General features: G+C 36.5%; 1 long non-coding RNA gene across 2 annotated transcripts in view; it reads left to right on the top strand.

Moving 5' to 3' along the window:
- The first annotated feature begins 1,244 nt into the window (after positions 1-1,244).
- LOC149134880 (uncharacterized) overlaps positions 1,245-12,318 on the top strand; it is a 24,084-nt gene continuing 13,010 nt past the window's right edge. The window contains exons 1-4 of one of the 2 annotated variants that reach the window (XR_016242714.1): positions 1,245-1,582; positions 1,994-2,132; positions 6,726-6,879; positions 7,145-12,318. The exon at positions 7,145-12,318 is cut by the window's right edge and continues 93 nt beyond it. This is a non-coding gene — a long non-coding RNA (uncharacterized LOC149134880). The remainder of the gene's footprint in view (positions 1,583-1,993; positions 2,133-6,725; positions 6,880-7,144) is intronic. The other variant, XR_016242715.1, reaches the window with a different exon arrangement.

Genomic DNA, 12,318 nt, shown 5'->3' with positions numbered 1-12,318 from the left:
TCATCTGGGATATCATTGAGAACCTCCTGTGCCTCCAAGTCCTCCAGTGTGCGAGGTTTTGTCTTGTACACCTCTTTTGTGTGACCCCACAGATAAAAATTACAGGAAGATTAGACGAAGAGGTTCTATAAAATACATTCTGTTTACCTCGCACCATTACGCTTTTCATTGTGATATATAAAAGATGGATTCGACTGTACAGAACCGGCAACAGTCAAAGAATTAAAGGAGCCATTGCTTGGGAAAGCGCAAAATACCGAACGAAAGTTTTCTTGATGCTTGCCATTCTACCGCCTCGCATTAACAATAGTTCCCGGACCAGAACGTTCAATACTTTGACAACAGGGTTTCATTTAAAGTCTTCAGATTCTATTAAATTTCGAAACTTAAACGTAATTTAATGATCACTGACTTTATAATCATTATCATTCAATGTGTATATATTTTCTTGGCGGGTTGGCATCCATGAATATAAATGTGCGTGTGTATGTGTGTGTGTGCGTGTGTGTGTGTGTGTGTGCATACAGATACATACACACATATAAACAGAGAGGGGGAGAGATAGGTAAGGGGTTTAGCGTGTGTGTTGCGTCAATTCTCTGTTTTTTTCTGAGTATTATAACATGTTCTCCATTACAAACTGTAAGCTGCAGGGACCCTCGTTGAATAGCCAGATCTTCAGACAAGCTAGCATCTTGAAGAAGATTGCAAGTAAATCAGGCTTATCAAATGGACAGATTAACCCAGCTGACTGTCAGCAATTCTCTAACATTAATGCACCAAAACATAAAGTATTCTAGATTCAGAACAAATGCTGTAAAAAACAATTTTACCCGTGATAGAACCTGAGTTAGCTTCAGATCTAAGTGAAGGATTCTTCAAAATCTGGTTCTTCTAAACACATTTGTTTCACCGGGAATGATTTTTTTTTTTTTTTTGCACACACCAATTCACTATAAAAAGTTTTATGCGTTAGTATGTACATTTGCAATAATGATGAAATACAACCAATTCTGTAGTTTAGTTTAATACTAATTATTTTATTTCCCAACTTCAAAATATTAAAAGGAAAAGAATGACGTTGGAATCGCTGGAATTCGAAATCAGATAACAAAGCATTGCTAAAAGTATGTAATGATATTCCAGCCAACGCTACGATGATTCTGCTTATTCGCTTACTTTTCGACGTCACAATCTCATAATCAACAAAGATTGTGACGTATACCATTCGAAAAATATTTTCACTTTTTACTTCTTTCAGTTGCCTAACTGACGCTACAAATCAACTTCTTAAGGATATTATATAATTCTTTGATTGCTTGCATTCAATTAGTTCATATATTTATCTTGCTGAATTGTAATTTATACTTGAAAAATGCCAAGTAGAATGAGAAAATTCTGCGACCGCGTACGCCGTTTCTTCGGCTGCGCAAATCGCTCTGTTACCCCAACTGTGATACACGTTAACAGCAAAAATACCTTCTACCGCCCAGCCGGAAAGGATTATCAATTTCATGCAAAGACTACCAATGGCGATGCTTTCGTGAAAAGCATTCGCTGGGGAAAGGGACACAAGTAAGTGGTAAGTATTTTGAGTTTTAGGTAAGTATTATAGAGTTTCTACAATTTAGACTCAAATAACAAGAACACTAAAATTATGTGTGCAAAGAATATTGTTCAAAAGATTACGGAGGACGATTATAGCAATAAATGTAAGAAAAATAGAATGAAATGGCAAAGCTAAAAGAAACATTCATTATTATATAAACGGCTGATACGGAGAAAATATATAGAAACAATAAAAATCATGTAAAAATGAGATGAAAGGATAACAAATAAAACAACACTGATACATAATACCTATTTAGTATAAACGATAAGTAGATTAATAATCCGTTGATTATTTAGGACCCTAGAATATAAATATTAGAATTTCAATTCACATGTTAAAAATATATATCTTCGCTAAAGAGAAAAATGTTTTCTTTTCCAGTCCTGAGATCTGATGGGGACGATAACTAAAGACACATGGAAATGGAAGTCTGGATATAATTACATTATGAGCAAAACCTGCGGAGATTATAAAATTGCTGCATTTCTGCCTTGAATAATGAATTAGACAAAAGGTGGAGGTAAAGTGCCATGTTTATAGTGATTACATCACAGCAACCACACACCGACAAAACCTGCGAAGGCACAGACACACACACACACACAAACACACACACACATACGCACATACGCACGCGCACGCACACACGCACACACGCACGCACACACACACACACACACACACACACACACACACACACACACACAAACAACAACAATAATACCAGGCAGTATTAGAACATAGAATTTTCTTATATTCAATCGAGAAAATAAGAAGAAATAACAACTAAACATTAAAAAAAGATTCATTCGATCGGTACTATAATAGATTTACTAGTAATTCTCATCCTGAAATTGTAAGAATATTCCGGAGTACATCGATTTTCCAGTATCTCACTACTGACCGCCATGTCTACGATACCATCTTTTTGTCTATTAAACTCTGAGTTATACAGTTGCGATAACTGTATAGTATAAGCTACAAAGTATTCCAGAGATCCCACGTTTCTGTGCTACTGTATCAATGTAATCATTGTTTAGGATGAACTTTCTCTACTGTCACGACAAGGTGGTGAAAATAATACTCTTGCTTTTACACTGATTGGTGAGAGGATTTGTAAACTGTTTGAGCTTTTTAGAGTTTCTTAGTTTTCTTTGGGTACCCACATATACTCACTATCCATCTATTGGCTAACAACATTTCAATCTCCAGTATGATCGCTTTCAGAATCTTCCACAGTTACTAGAGAAGCCAACGACAAGGTTTATGGAGACCGTATTGAGCGAGTGAGCAAAGAAAAATTATCTTGCTGATTGAATAACTTCCTGGGTGTCATTTTAGTTTCCCTCATGCTAGAAACATATGTTAGGCATGCAGAGCTTAACAGGATTTCGTTTTGGCAGTACCGCTCAGAGTTTTTCATAGATAAGTGCTTATTGCGTATGTTGGATATTCAAGGTTTCCAGTTGTCTTTTTCCATAGAAAAGCAAGTCATGGAAATGGAAATTATTGGTTCTAAGGATCTTTGTTTCTGTGCCTTTCACCCTTCAAAGTTTTATGAGTTTCAACTTCAAGATATCTGCTAATTTTCCTAATGGTTAGGGTTTATCGGATTTACAATGCCCTCGGAGGACACACTCCACCAGATAAATAAATCGAAATGTCAGTATTTACAAAATTGCTCACTACTGTTGAGGAGGCTAGCAAGACTTTTGTGTTTGATTTGGAAGAAGCAGGAACCCTGGCTCTGGACACTCGCGGAGGGCTGTCTTGTTCCAAAGGAGGAACTTTACAGGACTTGAAGCGTTTCGAGGGATCTCTCTTTTAGACGTTCAGAGGAAGATCATTTCGGTCATCATTTCGAAAAAGATAGTATCTTGGCCAACGAGTACATTGACACCAGTGCCCCCCAAAACGGGGAGTCCCAGGCTATTGTGTATGCCTCGAGCACACATCACCGATCAGTCGTGTCGTTAAGGAAGTAAAGAGGAACAATAACTCAGTCCGTTAAATGGTTGGTTCTTGCCAAAGCGTACTCAAATGTAACTCACCAACTACTCCAATGTACATTGGTGTACTACGAAGTACCAACAGATGTGGTCAGACTCTTAATGTCCTACATGGTTTCAATGAAGATGAAGTTCACCGTGGGAAATTACCTCACTAAGAGATAGAGACTGGAAAACGGCATTGTGGCAGGATACACAATTTCCGTGGCGCTGTTTGTAGCGGCCATGAACTTAATGCTATATGTGGTGGGGAAGCAGTTGAGAAGTACCGAAACTGACGGAAACACAGGAAATTTAGTTTGCAAGGCGTTCATACATTACGTTACTTATGATACCATCAATCTAAGGGATGCGGCGGACATTAAGCTTACTGGAAAAGATGGCCACATGATCACGCTTTTATAATCCAGCTAAATCTCGGAACCTGAAATCCCTGAAAGAAAGCTGACAATTGACACCTTCAACATTCAGGCGTCTGAGACTCCAACAATCCAAGAAGAAGGAGTTCACTGCCTTAAGAAAAGCTACGATCACACTCTTAATGATATTGACAATGCTGAAGAGCCAAACTCCAGCCACGCAAGAGGTTCAGGGCAATTGATAAAAGCTGCTTGGGTTCAAATAATGGTGCTTCTATATGGCATCATTCCCAGACTGCGACTCGAGTAGAGGCAGTGGAATGTGGAAGACCTCTAAGCTCCGCCTACCAATCTTTTCAGTGGTGGAGGAATTCAAAGACACAAAGGCAAGAGCAATCACCACATTGCTTCGTTTGGAGGATAACAAGGTCAGACACACTAAAACTATCATAAAATGTACCGGTTTTCTAGTACACTTCATGATCTTGTTAATGGAAACCTCAGGAAGCTGTGAAAGAAACAGTGACATACTGGAACCCCAGGAGATTGTTGGAGCTATCTGTCAAGGACGGCTAGGACTTGGCAATTACAGACTAAGAGATGGAAAAGAACCAATAGAACGCTCATTGTGCAAAAGGCTCCGTGATTCAGCTGAGAAGGATGACCGAGTGAAGGCACTAGGACTTTCCCTCAAGGGCCAATGGATCGGTGGGACCAGAACCTGGGTACACACCAGGGAAGATTGTCCTTCCTCGTTCGTGCTGTTAATGACCTCTTTCGCCAAACAACCTCAAAGTTTGGGGTAAAGAAAAAGTCCCACCCTACTAGCTGTGCAGAGCAACTACTTACACCGTGAAGAACATCATGACTGGATGCCCTAGTGCACTGGGAGAAGGCCTACACAAGTGGAGGCATGAAAAGGTTTTTGCAGAAATCCCCACGTGAACTAATATGCAAATAGTGAAGTTATTAAGCACCAGCATCCACCAGCAAAGGGTATCAAATTCCTAAAGTTAGGTGACAGAGCGCTTAAGGCGAAAGCAATGGAAGGGGACCCATTTTCTGAGTTGTGCTCAGCCTCAGACTAGGAGATGCAAGTGGACCTGTGGGGAAGATTTGTCTTATCGGTGGAGATAATTGTAACAACACTCCAACCAGACATATTCCTGCTCCGTTAGGAATTCAAAAATAGTCATCGCGGTCTAACTCACTGTGCCATAGGAGGACAGACTAGATTTCCCACCAGGTAAAGAAATCAAAGTATTAAATTTTGATTGACGTGGCCCTTCTCAAAGACTGTCATGCAGCTTCATTCCTCATCGAAGTCGGTTGCTTCGGATTTCCATCTGGACTGGTGCACTATTTCGTGCAAGAGATAGGTCTGGAAACCAGACAGTTGACTAAAGTCATCAAGGAAATACGCACGGCAGCTGAAACTAGTTCCAGATGGCTGTTTGATAAGAGTGGAACCATTCTGTAGGTGAAGACTTTCCCATACCTTGGTACCCCACTCAAGTGAAATGTACAAGCTATGGGGCAAAATGCTTGTGATCTTGAGACACCTACTGATGATACGGAAGGGTTTCCAGCATTGCAAAACATTTAGAAGAGCTGGCTAAACATCTAATTAGCTCCTACAGTTTCTACGTGGAGCAAAGCATATCTGATGTTTATCTCACCTAATGGCCAGTGATCTCTTCATAGGATTTCTTTAGGGACCTCAGTTTCTGCCGTATGTATTGCATCTTGGTAGAACTGAGGTGCTTATAATAGGGTTTCATATTGCTGATAATGTTCTCTAAATGCCAGAAACTGGTGGAGTAGTTCAGAAAAATGCAAGTAGACTTGCTGCAAAGAAATTAGAGAGGAATACTGAGACCTAGTTAAAATGGTCTGCTCATTTTTCAAGGCCACGAATGGTTTAAATCCACTTGTGCAGCAAAGTGCAGAGGGAGCTATTATGTATTAGATAAAGTGGGAATGTCCATGACTTGTTGCTGATATAGATGCAAGCCCTGACTTACTCAAGTGTGTCTGGATTAATAGGACAGCTGGACGAAGTTACCTAATGCTGAAAGAGACGAAATCGTCAACAATTTTCAGACACATCATTTAGGGTAATTTTCCGTTCAGTGGAATGATGTGTTGAAACGTTGAGAGAATATAATTTACAACCAGGAATTCATACGAACTGCAATAATGTTTACAAATACATGATTTAAGAGGTGAAAGAAACTAGCTCCAGTAACAGATAGAGTTTGGTAATTTTAATGCAATAAAGCATTTGATAGCAATTATATATATATATATAGCTGGATGTGTAAAAAGCTGACATCAGATGTACGAAAATGCAGCAATGACATAAACTGATAACAGTTGAAAGAACTGTCAAGTAAATTGAGATAGCAAATATAATAATGGTGAGAGATGAAATGTAAGAGAAATTTTAAAATACAATCAAAGCCATTCTAATTAAATAATTATTGATATTATAACAATTTATAAAATCCCACTTTTAGATACAAAGAACGAGTTCATATCTCTCAGTTCTTCTGAAAATACAACAAAGAATACATCTTTGATATGTAGCTCCTGTTAAATTTATATCAAGGCATCTATCTATAATGCAAGCGATATATTCCTGAAATAGAAACGTACCACATTTGCATTTAATTCCTAATGAATTTCATATCACAAAGGTTAATAGCTTTTGTTAGCTAAACTTAAAATCATTTTTTGTTCTAGTGTTTGAAAACATTCTTTGAATTGAACATGGTTGAAACTCTACCTAATGACACATGGAGCCCAGAGAATAATGACGAGAATATGAACAAAGCTGAGAATATGGAAAGATTTCTGCCTTACCGCTTACAGTACATATACATTCAACATGGAGGAGGTGACGTTATAATTTATTGTATATTATTTATGTGACAATCCCATATACGCACAAACTCCACACATAATTCTATCATATGACAAAACAAAACATACACTCACAAACATGAAAAATAAACAGTATAACGAAACTAAAACATTTATAGAAATTTTAATTAGAAAATATGTTGATTAGAAAATTAACATTATAATAATTTAAATGTTTCTTAGAATTACGACTTTATTTTTGACTTTTCTCGTTCATACTGATTTTATCTTGGTTTCAGATTCCACTAATAAATTAGTATTTATATAACTATTATAACTATCGAGTGAAAAATATATGCTGGGCTCATCGAATTCTTCAGATTTTCATTTACACGACAATGTGACGATTGCCATCACACAATATTACGCCCACAGGTCATGATGTTGGACAAAGGCTAAAACATAGAAGAAAGTTGAATAGGCGAAACAAACAAAATGGCGCACAAGATTATAGCAAATTTATAAAATTTATACAATTTTAAGTGAAATAACAGCCGAATAAATATATAATTGAATAAATGATAACAGAGAATACCTATATCAATGATTGAAATGCATATACACTGATAGAAAACAGTTATCTATAACAAACATAGCTAACAACTGTTAAATATATAATCCAATTGCTGTTAAATATAAGGTGTAAAATTCAAACACCATATGATATATATAACAATCAGTAATTTTAAAATATCTAATTCCGGTTACATACAACAAAGCTGGTGTTGTATAACAAATAATTGCTCTTAAACATACCAACGAGTAAATTTATAACATTTAAACTCGCTGCATACATGGTGCAAATAACATTCCGGTAGATAAACTTGAATACTACCCGATGAAAAGTGACATTAGAGATAGAAAACTAAAAGAACTCTATTTTACAAGAAATGTACACGTAAATATATTAATATTAAGTCTGGTGCCTTCGTGTAAACAACATTGAAGCAATATCAGTCTAGTTGTAATAGAACTATGTACAGTATCATCAATACATGTCAACCCTGTTGTATTACAGGGAACAACGTGTTCAAGCGATGAAATACCTTTTTATGAAGTGTTGAGTATGAAGAAACATCTAAAATTACGAAGATAACACTTCGTCGGAGACACATCAAATGGCCACTGGCGTTGCAGGATGAATAGAGAGCTGTACAGTGAACCATCGATACAAAGGCTAAATCTCTTATATGACAACATTCCTAACATCTAAACAGGAAGATCACATTGAATAATGTAACCTGGTGTCCAATGAAGGGCTTCGTGTGGCTGGAATGCCTTTAATTATAGGCAAGTCTACATGGGACAGAGAATGATTTCGGAACTAAACAACGCCAACACTCAAGTAGTACGGCTAACACACTAACTCCCCATTTCCCTCGACCTGTAACACCACTAACATCACTAACGTCCCTACTAATACCACTAACGGGCCTCCCCCATTATACTAACAACACTAACAACACTACTAACAGTACAGCTCGATGTTGTACTTGTTTGGTAGGGATCAACTCGGTCACATGTCGGCAGACCATGATCAAAGCTGTTCCACTTACATTTATCCCGCCCGACATTATATGTCTGCCTACATTACTTAATGCCCTTTCTTTTTTAAAGACTTCTGTCTTATTCAAAGGAAATTGATTAGCGTGTAATTATGCTGTGATTTCAGCATAAATATTCAATACTTGGACAAAGTACAGCTTGTAATATAAACCCAAGAATACGCTGTAACATCTAGTTCCTCTCAAATATAAAGAAGAGTATGCATAACACCAAGTGTCTAGTGAACATCACAAGGAATAGACGAGCATAAAACTTAACACTCCTGTAACGTCTAGCTCATTTTAAAGATTACATATAAAAGTAATATTTCGAATAGCAACGGCCAACAACTGCTAACAGTAAAATGGAGAAAATAACACCAGGCTCTTCTATAAAGAATGTCTTGGAGACACCTTCCAGCAGCGAACATGTGTTAAACACAAAATTGAGAGAATATTTCGGACATCAATCCAACAGTTGCAGAATATAGCACCAGACACCAGTAAATATTATATTAGGGACATCTTTTAACAACAAGCGGTTGTCGTCAACACCATGCAATGCTCTTTTAACAGCCAGCTGATATTAACTAAAGCAACAATATCTCGGACACCATCACCTATCAGCTGCTAGTAATAACATGTGAGAAATATATGCTTTTAACAACTAACGCATGTTAACAGCACCATCTATAGTTCTTCCAGTAACCAGTTCTTGTTAACAATAACATTGAACAGTATTTCGGACACCAGCACCCATTAGCTGCTACCAATAACATGTGGCGAAGATGCTTTTAACAACTAACGCATGTTTAAAGCACCATCTATAGTTCTTCCAGTAACCAGCTCTTGTTAACAATAACATTGAACAATGTTCCGGACACCAGCACCCATCAGCTTCTAGCAATAACATGTGAGGAATATGCTTTTAACAACTAACGCATGCTAACAGGAATATTTAGAGTTCTTCTAGTAACCAGCTCTTGTTAACAATAGCAATATTTCAGACAATAGCACCCAGCACTTGGTAATGTAAAATAGAGACGAAAATAGCCGAACACGAATAATATACAGTTTCGTATCAACTTAATATAACAGAATGCGAATACCTCGTATATATTATTCATCTAACTCCATCGATAACTAACATATTGTCGGCATATAATGAATATATAGAAGTAAGCGGTTTGTGCTATAAATAACTTCGCTGATAATGCAGTAGCAACAATTGTTTCTGCATTAATCTGGAGGCTGTATATAACACCTGTATTCCACTGAAGATCATATTTACAACACTTTTAACTTCACCTGCTTTATCTATCATATATATAACATATTGCTAAAATTAACTTAGTTACAGTGAAACATAGCTACAATTATCAATAACCTAAATATTATAAATAATACATTCAGCTGTTGTTCACAATAATATGGGTATTCCCATTCTAATACTCAGCTCCTGTTACCAACAACATGGAAACTACTTCACGCACTCAGCTTTGTTCACAATCAAATTGAGAGTATAGCAACAATAACGCCCAGCTACTCCTGTCAGTAATGTAAAGACAATATTACTTACACCACCATCCAAATATATGCCATAATATATACATCCAAATATATGCCATAATAGTGCGGGTACAATAAACACTCAGCCACAACAATTATGCATAACGGACAACGTCTCTGGAAAACAACATTGACTTATTTCTTAAAACAGCCAGCGTCAGATAAATTTAACATGGTCACCTATTACATACAATCATGCTTTTTTAAAATACTATTGCCTAGTATTTTCAGCACCGATCTCCTCCAGGATACGGTTACTTTATGAACCAGTTATTAAGGAATATCTTTGAGCCTTTGTAAAACAGCGCCCGCCGCCCCCAATGACGAAATTGATACGTCTGACGAACCAGGATTGGGCTTTCAACAGCAGCTAAATATCTATAGATACCATGTGTTTGAAAAACACTTATTTGATCTATAATATCCAGCTCATTCTTCAACGAACATCAACGCATTGGAACAGCGATCCTAATATCAATACTACATTTGAGTTAATAACTCCGTCCTCATCTTAAATATACAGTAAAGATAACAACAATCAAATCCAGATCTGTTTTGCAGTAGACATAACAACAACCAAGTCGAGATCTCAGTTTTACAGTAGAGACAACAACAACATTCTCCTGATTTCAGTATTGCAGTAGAGACTATATATTAACTAGATTACAGTGACACAGTAAACACTGTGTAACAACCAGCCCACCTCTATAAATACACTGTATAGAGTAATACCTCCATTTTGTGGCCATCAAAACACTGTGGTTACAATAACATTCATCACGTGATTATAATTAAATTGTAGAGTATATAACATATATCACGTGACCAGAACTACATTGTAGAGACTATAACATCCACTTTGTGATTATAACTGCATTGTAGAGACAATAACATCTTTCGTGATCATAACTGCATTGTAGAGACAATAACATCTATCACGTGATTATAATTGCATTGTAGAGACAATAACATCCACTTTGTGATCATAACTGCATTGTAAAGCCTGTAACATTTTTCGCGATCACACCTACATTGTAGAGACTATAACATCTATCACGTGATTGTAATTGTTTGTAAAGACTATAACATCAATTTCGTGATAATAACCACATTCTACAATCTATGACAGCTATTCCGTGAGGGTAACCACACTGTAACGACTATAACATCTATTTCCGGATCACAACTACATTGTAAAGATTATAATACGCACCTTCTGATCATATGTACATTGTAGAGTCTATAACATTTATTTCGGTATCACAACTACACTGTGACGACTATAACATCATTTCGTGGTCATTACTGCATTGCAGAGACTATAACATCATTTCGTGATCATTACTGCATTGCAGAGACTATAACATCCTTTCGTGATCATTACTGCATTGCAGAGACTATAACATCATTCCGTGATCATTACTGCATTGCAGAGACTATAACATCCTTTCGTGATCATTACTGCATTGCAGAGACTATAACATCCTTTCGTGATCATTACTGCATTGCAGAGACTATAACATCATTTCGTGATCATTACTGCATTGCAGAGACTATAACATCATTCCGTGATCATTACTGCATTGCAGAGACTATAACATCCTTTCGTGATCATTACTGCATTGCAGAGACTATAACATCATTCCGTGATCATTACTGCATTGCAGAGACTATAACATCCTTTCGTGATCATTACTGCATTGCAGAGACTATAACATCATTTCGTGATCATTACTGCATTGCAGAGACTATAACATCCTTTCGTGATCATTACTGCATTGCAGAGACTATAACATCATTTCGTGATCTTAACTACAGTGTATAGACTTTAACATCATTTCGGGGCCTAAACTACAGTGTACATACTATAACATCATTTTGTGATTATAATTAATAGCAGAACCTTTACCGTCCTTCCTCTAATCTTAACATTGTAGTGACTATAAAATCTGTCTTGTGATCATACTACATTGTGGAAATTCTAACATCCATTAGCTGGCCATAACTACATTCTGGAGAATATAACATCAATCTTGTGATTACAACTACCTAGTAGACATTTTGATATTCATCTCCTGCAATACATGTACATAGATGTATATACGTTTTTTATTTGTTGAGTTACTCTCACAATATTGTTACTTGTTATGTTTGTTGAATTTTTTACAATATTGTTATTTGATTTGTAACTCCAAATTTCTTTTAGTATTTTCAACATTGTTCTTTCTTTCTTGTTCTAAAAATTTTTTTTAAATTATAAATTTCTCGTTTTTGAATTATATTTTTCATGACTTTTTTCT

Source organism: Octopus bimaculoides, chromosome 7 (genome assembly GCF_046866305.1).
Source record: "Octopus bimaculoides isolate indiv1 chromosome 7, ASM4686630v1, whole genome shotgun sequence".
Taxonomy (NCBI): domain Eukaryota; kingdom Metazoa; phylum Mollusca; class Cephalopoda; order Octopoda; family Octopodidae; genus Octopus; species Octopus bimaculoides.
The sequence above is the reverse complement of the archived record's forward strand: the minus strand, read 5'-3'. Positions and strand labels throughout refer to the sequence as shown.